Below are 14,941 nucleotides of genomic sequence, written 5' to 3'. Positions count from 1 at the left end.
ACTTAAGTCAAACTCAATTACGTAGAATTTCGTGTTAATAATCTATGAAGAGATTTATGTTGGACGTTGAAATTGAAATAATTAATAATTAGCATAGTCGAAGTTAATTAAGCCCGTAGAAATCTTCGGATCTTTCACAGGAAGTTAATTGTAGCAGCTGGGATTCTCAAAACCCAAATAGTGTCAGCCATTATATAATTTAATTATATGGGAGTTGCTTTTAAAATATAAACTTTCACATATAGAAATATCGACCACGAGAAACTTGCAGAATAATATACAAATATAAAATAAAAGAGTGATGAATCAGTAGAACAATACGCGCTCCAATTTTTTTTTCTTTTCATTTGGTCCACGTACAGTTCGATCAAGCGAGAACAATATTTTCCAAAACGTATATATGGACACAAGCGGACAGAATATTTTATGAGTAGAATAGGTCAACGAACAATACAACAATAGATAAATAGAAACGAACTTTTCATGTCCCCAAATTTTTTGACCCAATTCGCAAAGTTCCAATATTTTATAAGTATTGTGGAATATTTCCTAAAGTTTGTTTTCAATGAAAAAGGACGAATAAAAGGCTATAAAGTGCAAGTGGAATAAGTCAATGACTAACGGGAGGAATAAAATCTCATTTCTCTTAAATTCTCTTCGATATTTCTAATTTTCATTGCATTGAAATTCATTCAAGTGATGAAAATATTCTTCGGGAAATATTTTGAGTGATGAACAGTGAAATGCACATGTACAAAAGTGGAATGGATCGATGAAAAAGTAAACGCCAACGCGCAAGCTTACCAAATATTTTTAAAAAACGAATTTAAAACAGTTTCAAATAATTTTAAGATAATTGTAGTACTTGTTCTGAAGTTCACGAGGGTATGTATGAGCCAATAAATAAACGGGGACGCTTCAAAGTTTAAAACAATTAATTAATTTTGATATAAATTTGAAACTAATTTTAACACTAGAGCCATCTACGATTGAAGCATAAAATTTCCATCAGAGACATTGAAGACAAAAAAAAAAAAAAAATACAAAAACTATATAACACAATGGAGTGTACTTCTATTCATATATTATCGCGAAAAATTATTTCATTCTTTAAAAACACACTGTTTGCAAGATCTATAAAGTGTTTGACCAAAAATTATATAAATTAGTCATTTTGGCAGTTCTAGTGTTAAACGACCATAATGCTTGCCCTGAAACTTTTCACGTGTCAAGTGAATCAATGAAGAAGGAAGAAAAGAAAGGATGAAACGATGGAAAACGCAGCAGCTTGCGGACGAACGCGTGCAGCATTGTTCGTCTGATTGCGAGTGCGCGTGCACAATGTGTCTGCTAATGAACGTAATGATTCCTTGGAATGTACATCTAAACTGCTATCTGCTCAAACGGTTCTTCACGTGCTCAACACGGCTTAATCCTCGTTTTACATACGCGTATGTATAATACATATCCACTGCGGAGAGCATTTACGGAATGAGTGGCATTAAATGACGCTTGAAAGAAGAAAAAGGGGGAATTTAAGGTAGCTGTCGAGGCGTGATTTTAGCCGTGAATTTTTGCAGTCGATTAGCGGTTAGAGAAATAATGACGTTTTCTCGTGAAGTCTCTCTGTGAAGTAGAGAGAGAGAGAGAGAGAGAGAGAGAGAGAGAGAGAGAGAGAGAGAGAGATCTCGGAAATTTATTTATGAGGTCTTCTCGAGTATTAATACACGTCGTTAAGGTGCATGCATTATTCATGCTTGTATGTTTAAGAGAGCTGTGAGTAATGAATTTATATAGGCGAGAGGAACAAGACTTTGATCTTTAATCTTTCTGAATATGCACATCTTCGGTCGAATGATATAAGGATTATTTAGGGAAACATTATCGCAGAGGTAATGCAAGATTCTATTGGAAATGAAAATATCTCGTTCGATTGCGAGAAATTTTAGTAAAATTTGATTTTGAACAAAATTGCAGATGGAGAAACTTTGCAGTGGTTTCGTTTTAAGAAACCTTGAGCAAAGTAAAAAAAAAATTAGCTAAAAAATTTAAATTAATTACTTTTCTGCTTAAAAGATAATTAAGTAAAAAAAAAAATTATCAACACATACGCAATTGTATGATAATATAAAAGATTTCAAAGTGTCGGCAAAATGCACACGTCTGTAACAGTGTCGAGACCATCGTTCGCTAAAAACTATAAATTATACCTCTCAGATGCCTCGAAGAAAGAAACCAAATTCCCCATAAATGATATTAAAGAGAACGGCGATTAATTAAGAGCCGGAGTCGCTCGTTAATTAAACGTTTGTCAACCGGCATAACTACACGGAATTTTAAACGAAAACTCTTTCTTCTTTTTCCTCGCGTATCTCAATCTCGGACAAAGAAGTCTTTTTCGTGCATGAACGAACGTTGGTTATAACTCGGCTACAAAGTGAACTCTGGCTGTCTGGTCTCGATCTCGCATGCTACACGTGAATTAATTTCGTTCGTTAAGCCAGGAGGATCCTCCGTCGCGGAGGTTCTCTTTTATCGCTTTGTAATTTATAAATTGAACCGCGTGATAAATTGCATTGGGGAACAAGCCCGAAAATTAGCACCGTGATTTATGAAAGAGTCTCGCGTTGCGAAACGCTAAACGCGTAATCGCTTTGGCAATGAGACACTTAATTGCCGTAATATCCAACTCAATTACATTCCCTGTTTCACGTTTCATTTCGCGATCATTTGCATATCGAGACTGTATCCTTTTTCTTTTCTGCTATTTTCTTTTTCTTTCGTTCACCTCTGAGATCTGATCTGTGTAATTTTTGTTGTGATTCAGTTGCTGCCACGGTCTCTTTACTGTTTCAAATGTCTCTGTTATATAATAATAAATAATGTTTGTCGTTGCGTGCACCTACATTGCAAATTTCACGTAGATAGAATCATTTCAAAAGAAATTGCTAATTGTTTTTAATTTTATGATTGGTAATCTTTTAAATCTACGGTCGTTGAGTGTAAAGATGATTGAAATCGACATTTCATCGGCACAGTAATTTTATAATTTTATAATTTCACTAGCGTAAAGAGTATACATTACTAAAAGCAACATAAAATTTTAGTAAAGATTATACCAAAATTCTGATTATGTTTCAACTTTGATTCAGAATTCGTAACATTATATTGACAACAATCTGATATCTTTAAGAAACGTTCCTTCTAAAAATTACAACGTCTCGCTCTGATTCCAACAAGTAACATCCGAATCTTATTGTCAGGTTTCTGCTACTAGAAAATAATAATCATTCAATTATAGAACCTAATGAGTTTACGATTTTACAATTTTACTAAAAAAAAAAAAAAACATAAAGTTACGATTAAAATTATACTAAAATTCAATTCAGGAATGATACTAAATTCCTAACTGAATTCTAACCTTAAAATTCTGATCAATTCAAAATTACGACCCCAATTTCAACAAATAGCGTTTGAATCTTATCGTCAAGTTCCTGCAACTAGAAAATAATAATCATTCAATTTTACAACTTAATAAGTTTATGATTTTACAATTTTACTAAAAAAAAAGCATAAAATTATGATTTTACAATTTTACTAAAAAAAAAAGCATAAAATTACGATTAAAATTATACTAAAATTCAATTCAGGAATGATACTAAATTCCTAACTGAATTCTAACCTTAAAATTCTGATCAATTCAAAATTACGACCCCAATTTCAACAAATAGCGTTTGAATCTTATCGTCAAGTTCCTGCAACTAGAAAATAATAATCATTCAATTTTACAACTTAATAAGTTTATGATTTTACAATTTTACTAAAAAAAAAGCATAAAATTATGATTTTACAATTTTACTAAAAAAAAAAGCATAAAATTACGATTAAAATTATACTAAAATTCAATTCAGGAATGATACTAAATTCCTAACTGAATTCTAACCTTAAAATTCTGATCAATTCAAACGATAGTATTCAACAAATAATATTTGAATCTTATAATAGTATTGAATAATAGTATAATATCTTATAATAGTATTAATAGTATTTGAATCTTATCGTTCCTGCAACTAGAAAATAATAATCATTCAATTATACAACCTAATAAGTTTACGATTTTACAATTTTACTGAAGAAAACATAAAATCATTATTAAAATTATACTAAAATTTAGTATATAATCTCAATTCAAAATTACGCCAAAAATTTCGAAATTAATAAACTTCTAGTATCTCTATGAAACATTTTTCTCTCTGTCAAAAACCGTCATGATAATGCGTATCTCGCTTCGAGTCCAACGAATGATCTTCTTGTTAAAATCATTCGGTCGAGAGACGTGCACGTGCATCCTGCAGGATCGAATCTGCAAGATTCAATCTTATCGCGGACAGGTTATCGATCGATCTGGACCAGGGACGAGCGTAAACGAAAACCCGTGTATCTGTTTCGGATCGCGGCCGAAATCGATCGATTTCTCCTGCGACCGGCCGGTTAATTTTTGCTCGCGAAATCGGACGTGCGTTCTTGCTCTCGTGTATAGAGCGAGAGGGGAGGAAAAAGAATTGCAGAAATCGAACAAAAAGAATGTGGAACAGGAATTTCGACTCTCGCGAGTAACGATCCCGCGATAAATCGATCGAAACGATGTTGGGGACCTTCGGTTGAGAGAAAAGGATCAGCCGATTCCATCGGAACAAGGTAAGCGAGTCTTGTTGTGTACATAAATAATTAGACCTCGCTGAGCGCGTGAGGGAATTAACGAATTATTTGGAACGATTAAAATGTTTGCTGAGATAATGATTATTTGAAAGGATATTGAATTAAAGAATCGAATATTGGAGTGAAGAATAATGAAATAACGCTAGGACTACCAAAATGGTCAAAATGACCAGTTTATAAACACCGTTTTAAATAAACACTGCAAAATAGTGCATTTCAAATGATTTTTCGTAAAATGTGTAAAAAATATTACAAAATGCGCTATAAAGTTTTTCTATCTTTCTCTATTTTCTTTTACTTTAATGTTCCCGATATTTTGAAATTTCACGCTTCAATCGTCGATAGTTTAAGTGTTGAAGAGAAAAGAAGATGTATAGTGAATGCTAGAATAATATAGGAAAAAGGTTTGTTGAAACTGAAGAATTTTAAATGAAAAATATCTTGGAATTAAAAAGTTTAGGATAAAAATATACTGAAAGAATAGTGTAACAATTTTAATTGAAAGGATGCTCTTAAAGAGATTTTGAAATTAAAAGTATAATCATAAAATTCCCGAACTACCTAAAGAATTGTAAATGACTTTAAATTTAATCCGACATTAGTCCACGAGAGGAGGTTTGAAAGAAATGGAATGTTGAAAAAATGTTTGAAATGAGGAAAGGCTTTTCAATAGATGTTTCGAAGAGAATCGTAAAGTTAATATTTGAATAAATTAAATGCGGCTATTTTATACTGAAAAAATTCAAGTTCATGAAAACTATTGCATGCAAATGAAAAAAATGACAAATAAAAGAGTATGGTCGAATCATAATCGTGCATCGTTTCAATAAACGATTCGTCTTTGTCTTTAGCGTAAATTACCTGGATCGCTTAACCACCGCGATTTTCGTTGTTAATGATGATTAATTGGCAAACGAGCACGTATTAATCGTCGAATATCACAATCATCGGTATTAGTAGAAATTTCTGGTTTGTACGGCTATTATTATTATTATTATCGTGATTACTCTGCGTGAAAGTGGAGATGTTCGCGATGATTTTCAGTTTGCAAAAGCGAGTACGATTTGCACGCGTATCGATAATAACGATGATTGAGATACTCGAGAGAATAATCGCCGATTTTTGATCTTTGTTTCAGAGTATATGGATCATAAGCTCGAATTTAATTTAACGTTTCTCTCTAAATTGTTAAAACTGTATTCGAGCATGCGAACGACAAGCTAAATTTAATAGCGCTCGCGTTATTTAAACTTTAAGTGATTTAAGTGTTGTGCATGAAATCGAATTTTACGGAATTCGAAACCAATTTCAAAATGTCTAGGAAATATTAATACTATGAAAAATTTTAATACTTCGAAATGCAGTAGGTTACCAAATCAGTTCGGAAGAAAGACGAAGATTGTTGAAAGTGCATCGTAAATTTGTCGAGCGAGGAACGACTCGATATTTGCAATACGTTATACTCTTCGTAGATCGTAGATCGGCGATAAGTTTTCGTCGGTCTGAGAGCTAATATCCAGCGGTAATAGTTTCTCGTACGGAACGAAGCTGCTCGAAAGAGCACGAACAAAGACACTATCTGGCAAGACATTCTCTAATATTGGCTTTTAAAGAGTTCGACTCGCGGAGAAACCTTTCGCGAGGCCATTGTCTGCGCTCAGCCCGCGCCAACCCCGATTGATCATAGACGATGACCTCGTCCGAGTCGCGAGGTCATCGCAACTATGCGCCAACGTTTCCATAGGAGCCACGTAGGTCGATGGTTCGTCGCAGATCGATATACAAATAACCTCACACTGCTGTCATCGAGACGATACATATCATATATTTCCGAAATTTTCGTGCTATATATTTATAATAAAATTCCATTTGTACAAATCACAGTTGTAGCGATACAAACATGTTTTTATTTAAAATTCGGTGATTTTAAAAATTATTTTTAATTTATTAAAATGAAGGTATGCTCCTTGGTGTGTGTATGACATTTTTTAACAGGAGTAAAACATTGAAGAACTGGAGGATTTTTTAATGATTGTTTTTAGATGTAACACTGGCTTCAGGAATGAGATTAAAAGTAAGGGAAATTAAACAAATTATTTGTTCTTTATTTTCAATTTTTAATATGACGCGTGTATGGCATCTTTATTAGGAGTAAGACATTGAAGAAATGGAGAATTTTTTAATGCAAATTTATTCCCCAAAATTTACATATTGTAATTTTTGTGATTTTATCGTGATATTGTAATTTTGGATTTCCCCAAAAATTGGGCAAGGGGGAAATAAGAAAATTGAATTATACAATTCTTCCGAAACGAGAGACTGAAGATTTCGTAGAGTTCGAATGGTTATTGATTTAAAAATTTTATTAAATTATTTCCTCGTAATTAAGAACATCGGCATTCTTCGGAGATTAAATTTCTCTTGGGAATTAAACTTTATCGAATTAAACTTTTCTTGAAATTACCCAGATATTTCGTAGGATTCAAATCTCCTATCAGAATTAGAAATTTCACCGATTTAAGTGAAATTACTTGTAAAGTTTCACTTTAGAATTTTACGTTCTGAAATTACGCGGACGATCCTACGGAATTAAAGTTGAGATTGAACATTTCTTCAAATTCAATTCCGTGTGATTGAAGTTCTCCTGAAATTTATGCAGATACTTTGTAAAATTACGATTGCTTCTTTTTTTTTCGTTTCTCCATCAATGAAAATTTCTGACAATTTGCGAATTTTCGTAGCGTAAAGTATCTTCTGAAGTCCATCATCGATCTCACACGAATCGTAATAAAGCTTACTCTCCCGAACACAGCTAATTAGCAACGATTATTATTATTACTTATTAACGAACCAATTAATTAGCGATTGTTGATGTATCAATACTCGACGCTTGGATATAAATTGTAGAAACCGTCAGCGTATAGCTAATTATTAAACAATTAATCAGTTAACCTATTAAGCGCGAAATTATTCGAAAATGTCTTTGTGGCAGGATTTTTCTATCGTTCGCCTCCACACTCTGTGGTGACTACAGTCATTCAGAAATACTGTAAATTATTAGTGTGTTTCGCGAGATGAATGTACTTGTCGTTGGTCAATTTTTACACCTACAGAATTGATTGTTTTCAACGGACAATAGATTTATTCAGCAATTTTTATCGTTCGAAACGCTTCACGGGCGCCTTATAAGTCAATCGAATCGCCAGTGATGTTAAAAGCATAATTTTCTTTGTTTTTTTAAAGTATTTCAAAACGACGTTTGCTACGGGCTATTATTTACTAGATAAACTGCGATTATTAATTGATGTGCTGTTTCGAAACTTTAGAAACGATTACGCTCGTGTATCTCGTTGCTTGCTACTTTCTCATGTGCCTATGTTATGATGGAGAAGCGCGGTATTATTAAAACACGAAAGCGAAATATGACTCTCTGAGATTTCCTTGAACAAGCTCAGATAAATCCTACAAATGCGGAATCCTATTCAAGATTGAAACTAAATCGAGCGAGTCTGCAGTCTCGTACGTTTTATTTCAAATTTATTTCCATCTTGAACACTATGATCATTGGAATTTATTCAAATTTGTAGTTTAACGACATACAAATCGGATGTTACAACAAGTGTTGAATTTTGAGCATTTTTTGCAAATTCGTGCACGTCATCTAATTAATTGATAATGAAATAAATTTACAAGAGACAGAAATATATAAAAAATTCAAAGCACAACGCTCCTCGTGATATTGATAATATCATTATATATTCGTGGTACTATAATCTTGAAGTGAAATAATTCTTTAATTTTCTTAAATGATCCGCTTTCTAGAAACGTCCAAGCTCAATTACTCCCCGCGATTATTTCCTAAGTAATTTTCTGCTCACATTTTATTTTCATAAAAATACAAATTTGCGTAAAAAAAATAAAACAAAAATACAAATGAAATAAAATAAAATAAAATAAAATAAAATAAAATAAAATAAAATTAAATTAAATTAAATTAAATTAAATTAAATTAAATTAAATTAAATTAAATTAAATTAAATTAAATTAAATTAAATTAAATAAAAAAAATAAAACAAAACGAAACAAAATAAAGATACAAGATTGCACAAAAAAAAAAATTATTAATCAAGCCTCCGATATTCTACTTCGTATTTCACAATTTCCAATCGATCTGGAAGGAATCACGAAGGAATTCCAAGATCCTTCAGGTGGCCGCACGGAGAGACTATTGACCCAAAAAGAAGCGACGGAGATGATTCAGCGAGAGGCACGAGATGCCGGATAGTAATAATCGAAAACCGCGACACAGCTCGGTGAAAGCGCATCAGAGCGTGGTCGCGTTCCACCGGAGCGCGAGATACGATCGAAACGAGACGATCGGGGAGAAGGAATCGAACGAAACGAACGAGTTCTCTAGCTCCTCGGGTTTCCACACGCGACAGGCAAGAGATGCTCGCGCGTGAACTCTCGTCCTTCTTGCTCATGGCTAAATACGAGATACAGAGTGGAAGTGTTCAAAAGTTGAAAATTACAAACCGATTTGAATCTCTCCACGAGAGTAAGTCGTTTGTTTCTCTAACAATTGATTAGGTATTGATCCTCTCTACTCGTGTAATGAAACCAACAAATTAAGTAAATAGCGAAGTCGGTCAATTTAGTCTCTGAGAAAGATCGATTGACGAAGGATACCAATCGATGATACATCTTTTGGTTCGAGGAATCGTCGAGTGTCGCAGATGGACGATTTCTTTTTTAAATGTCGTTATGCTCGTTCAACCCCGCACTTGAGCCAAATTTGTGTGTTTATCGTTTGGCAAACGTACGATCACGTCGCAAGTGTGGCCTGCGTGACGTCTTTACTATCAAGCAGTGCTCGATACCGATGAAACGAAACCTAGATATCGAACTTGACTCGGGTCCGTAAGTACATATTGGACTTGATCCCATCCCTACTCATAGCCTACATACGAGGCGACGTTAATGGACGAACACGTGACACAAGGCCGTACGATCACCTTGGTGACCCACACGCCTCCCGAGACGCCTCGTCGTCCTTTTTCCGACCGACGGAATAGCGGAACTCGCCATTTTACAGTTAGCCAGCGACCGGCGTGAACACCGGGCCGACACCGAGAGTCCGTCAGCGACTCTCCTCGAGCCACGCTGCGTTTCCTAGCATCTGGCCGTTGAATCATTCAATGAGCAATTTTCAATGCTCAATTGTCTCCTTTGTTCGTACGTTTCGTTATCTGTTATCATTTCAATCTCTCTTTGTTACTCTACTTTTTGATCTACATGTGAAACTATTTTTTTTTTTTTTCCTCCTGACATTTTGTAACAACTTGGTATAAAAACAAGATTTTTGAGGGACTACATTAATGACAGATGCTCCCGAATATACTTATGTTTGATACTTTAACAACTAATGAAACTGAATTGCAACTGAATAAAAATGTTTCTAAACCGGTGAATGGTCCTGATTCAATGCACCAGGAGTTGCAGGGATCTTCAAATTAAGTTAAAAGCGAGAAATTTGAATCTGATTGAAAAGTATTTAACGAAATTGACACAGTTCGACACGAGGTTTAAGAGTTAATTAATATACAAAAATACTTAGCGACATAGTTTTCACGCTGTTTGTTAAGAGTTAATTAATATACAAAAATACTTAGCGACATAGTTTTCACGCTGTTTGTTCTGAAAAATTATATATTCTGGTTCCGAACTCTCTAGTAGAATAGATAAATAGATGCGCGTACGACATACTTTTCTGGTGATATTTGTACGTATAACACTATACTTCGCAGATTGCACATTATACCTGCACAGTTAGTGAATTATACATGCGTATTATTATATGCAAACAGTATATTAATTTATATTTGAATGCTATACGATATATTCGACATGTGCACGTAGTTTATGTTCGAATACTACGAGATGTAATTTGCAGCAGTCAGCGTCACAAAAACGACAGAAGCGATGAAAAAGTAAAGAACGACTTTCTTCGTGGGAAAGGATGTGAATTCCACGCTGAATACTCGCAAAGAAAGTTACAGGTGTGTTGGAACAATTCACTTTTGCTACCAAGTACTATCGCGAGATCGTAAATGGATGAAAGTAGATGTAATGTTACAAATGAATCAATTCAGCCAGTTCGGCACGTCTTTTATCACACAATGTATGTACTCTTCTTTCAAATTTACGAAAATGACAAACGCCGCGAGTACGTACAGTGGCGATAAAATTAAAACGATAAAATTAAATTAACTGAGAGACGCGTCGTCTCCTATCTTCGTCGAGGATCTTCGCTTTTTGCGAGCATTTACATTGTACGACAATCCGACTCTACAATCTTGTTACAACACAATGGCAGAAACTCGAGGGAAACAAGAAAGTAATTTTACACCATGAGAAAGAGGCGGTGAAACGTACGAGATTGGTAAGAAATTCCCCGAGAACCCGAAAACCACAGTGTCTTTGGCATCATCAATCTTCGCCGCGAACGGTTAGAAGCATCGTATGGCACAGCCGTAAAACCTTACACCGAATCTCCATATAATTTATTATGATCTCGAAACAGGTTAACGAGCTACGAACCGCCAAAAATTCAGTCCGCGATTTCGTTCGCGGAGCTCATTGTCCGTCGACCTCGACCTCAACGTCTTTGGAACAGGAAGTTCGAGGAACTAGTCGCAATTTAGTGATTAATTTCACGTTCTTTGTAACATATATGTTTCTTAGATCCTTAGGTTGTCTACTCGTCCACGTACTCGGATTAAACTAGATTTTTGTTATTGATTTGACAAAGAATAGAATTTAATATAGGTTATTGAGATTCACAATGGCTGCAAAAATATTTCGCACACCATTGTAGTTGATGTAGCATTTAACTCTGCGAGTTGCAGAAATATTTGTGTCCTTCTAATGGATACAAATTATTATTAGATTTAAACTAGCTTTTTGTTATTGATTTGACAAAGTATAGAATTTAATAGATTATCGAGGTTCACAATGGCTGCAAAAATATTTCGCACACCATTGTAGTTGATGTAGCATTTAACTCTGCGAGTTGCAGAAATATTTGTATCCTTCTAATGGATATAAATTATTATTAATTTAAACTAGCTTGTTGTTATTGATTTGACAAAGAATAGAATTTAATAGATCATCGAGGTTCACAATCGCTGCAAAAATATTTCGCACACCATTATAGTTGATGTAGCATTTAACTCTGCGAGTTGCAGAAATATTTGTATCCTTCTAATGGATACAAATTATTATTAGATTTGAATTAGCTTGTTGTTATTGATTTGACAAAGAATAGAATTTAATAGATTATCGAGGTTCACAATGGCTGCAAAAATATTTCGCACACCATTGATGTAGCACTTAACTCCGCGAATTGCGGAAACATTTGCATTTTTCTAATATGAATAAAATCCAACGCAAATTTCAAAATTCTTTTCGACGAAAGCGTCTACTGAAATAATTAAGCTTAATTAATCATCATTCTCATTGGCACGAATTTTCAGACTTGCATTGTAAAATGATTCAAAGTCTTCTATGCAGTATTTAATTGAGTTCAAACACGTTAAAATTAATGCGTATAACTAAAAATTTGATATCATGAAAATTAAATAAAAAAAATTCGTTGGAAAATAAATTCCAAATAATTTCTACAACCATTGTACGTAAAGACATAAATTATTCTACTGTATTTTTTTCTTTTTTAAATACATTGTCACTAAAACACTCGACAATCATTCCTATCACTAAATTAAGACTTTCATCAAAACAACTTGAAGATACCCGCTTTGGTACATGCGATACATTAGTAAAACAACTTGTCTGTCATAATTCCCATTTCAAACTAATGAATTCCAAAGAATTTTCACTTCCAAACTGTCACGTCAATCGTCATTACCAAACTATGGCAACTGCGCAACACGCTGGCAATTAACTCGTAACGTTTGAAGCCAATAAGAAACTATTTACACATTTCTCTGTGAACTCGTAGGAATAGGTGAAACAAGCATGAAATGCCAACGAACGTTTTCCTCGGAGATGGAGAAACCATCAGACAGGTTGTCGTTGATTAATTTAGTCGCGATGGCCGCGATTATGACATTTACGCGCCCACGACTGCGCGTAGATCGCAATCACGTTTCCAAATCACGCGACGGATAGCGAATTACGGTGGAATTCAGGCGCGAGCTCGAGCGGTAAGAAACGAATGATCAATGAATAAAGAAGATCTCGCGGTAATTCGAGCGGGATTTTTCATCGTGCCCAATTACAGCGGACCGTTAAACGGCCAGTTTGCCGTGGCTGAAGCAAAACATCTCTCGCTGCTTTAATAGCTCCAGCCGCATTCCACGTCCGACTGCGGTAATGAATGAAATTGCTCGTCGTTTGATCGATCTAGTTTTAATTTCCCCGGTCGGAAGCCTTTCTCGTTACACGCTTCCCCGTCGTCGGAACAATGGCTAATTGATCGGCTGCCACTCGGATTTTCGTCAATTTTCGTGTGCTCGTTCGGTGAGATTTCTCTCCAGAGAGAAATCTCGGAATGAGAAATTTTGCTGGACCGGGCTGACACGTTTCGGATTGTTGATCAGCAAGAAGATAATTTGCAGTTTCTCAAAACTCCTTGTTACGAGTTATTAATTCGACAATTTAGAGGTGACAGATTATATCTGTTTCATAGAATTCCGTAACATTTACTTGTAAATAAATAAATTTACTTGTAATTTAATTTATAGTTACTGAATTGACAGATTTGTATATCTTATTTTGTTATGCGAGAAGAATTTATTTGCATTGGTAATTTCTGACTCGTGATTTAAAATTTTGCCAATTTTGTTGATTTTTTTAAAAATTTAAATTCAGACTTAATTGTACTTAAAAAGAACTTAATTGTACCATGTTCCACTCTGAAACGCACTTAGAAAAATTATATTAATCTTCAATTAGCCACTGAAAATTATTCATTTTTTTCGATTTTTAATTTTATTGCTAGATGGAAAGTGTAAAATATATAATAAAATAAGTTATCTCATCCGTATACTAAATTTGATGAACACGAATCAACGAATAACTTCTCAAACCATCTGCAATTTATTCCTCTTTAAAACAGGATCACCATAATTCCCACGGTTGAAAGAAAATCAACAGTATAATTAAGTTCAAACGGGGTACCACCACAATCACACATAACTTAACACGATTTAATCCATCATGTTAAGTACTCACGAACAATTCTCAACGCAGTTTCAAGCGTCGAACTTGTTCTTACCACTTTCACTAATTCCGCGGCTTTTGCCGTTACTTTCGACCGGATAAAAGAAACGTGCTCGAATCGTAGGAATAAATGTGCGTGACGAGGCAGTTAACGGTGAAACGCTCGACGAGTTCTCGTGAAATCAGATCGTTTTGCGAATGGAGGGGGGGGGCGATTATAAGTGAAAAAGGAATCGATACGAGGGATCTTAGATTAGATAGGGGTTGCGAGGGCGGAAAAAAAATGTTCGCAGCCGGTAGGATTCGAACCTACGCTCCCAGAGGGAATCTGATTTCGAGTCAGACGCCTTAACCACTCGGCCACGGCTGCTCACCCCTTATACGCTTGTTGCGTACTGAGGGTAACTTGGGGTAAACTACCCCTAATTGCAATTTCTCAAGTCAATTTTCATAGTTATTGGATCGAATATCAAATGAATTTCCGCATTTTTGACGATGTAACAGAGTGTTGAAATATTGTAGACTTCGAATTTGTTTAATTTTTGAGGGAAATTTATTACTATTATTGAACCACCCCTAATCAAAATTTCTTAAATCAATTTTTATAGTTACTCGATCGATTATTAAATGAATTTGCATGTTTTTGACATATTGTAGACTTTAAATTTGTTCAATTTTTGAGGGAAATTTATTACTAATGTTAAACCACTCCTAATAAAAATTTTCTAAATCAATTTTTATAGTTATTGGATCGAATATCAAATGAATTTGCATGTTTTTGATGATGTAACAGAGCGTTGAAATATTGTAGACTTCGAATTTGTTCAATTTTTGAGGAAAATTTATTCCTATTATTGAACCACCCTTAATCAAAATTTCTTAAATCCATTTTTATAGTTATTCGATCGATTATTAAATAAATTTGCATGTTTTTGATAATATGAAAGAGCGTTGAAATATTGTAGACTTTAAATTTGTT

General features: G+C 34.3%; 1 non-coding gene across 1 annotated transcript; it reads right to left on the bottom strand.

Annotated features, from left to right (window-relative positions):
- Positions 1-14,250: 14,250 nt before the first annotated feature.
- Trnas-cga lies at positions 14,251-14,332 on the bottom strand. The gene has a single exon. It is a non-coding gene; the product is annotated as a tRNA-Ser (tRNA).
- Between the last annotated feature and the right edge of the window lie 609 nt (positions 14,333-14,941).

The sequence above is a fragment of the Frieseomelitta varia genome, unplaced genomic scaffold (genome assembly GCF_011392965.1).
Source record: "Frieseomelitta varia isolate USP_RPSP 00005682 unplaced genomic scaffold, Fvar_1.2 scaffold_816, whole genome shotgun sequence".
Classification (NCBI taxonomy): Eukaryota; Metazoa; Arthropoda; class Insecta; order Hymenoptera; family Apidae; genus Frieseomelitta; species Frieseomelitta varia.
This window is presented reverse-complemented; position numbering and strand designations above follow the sequence as displayed.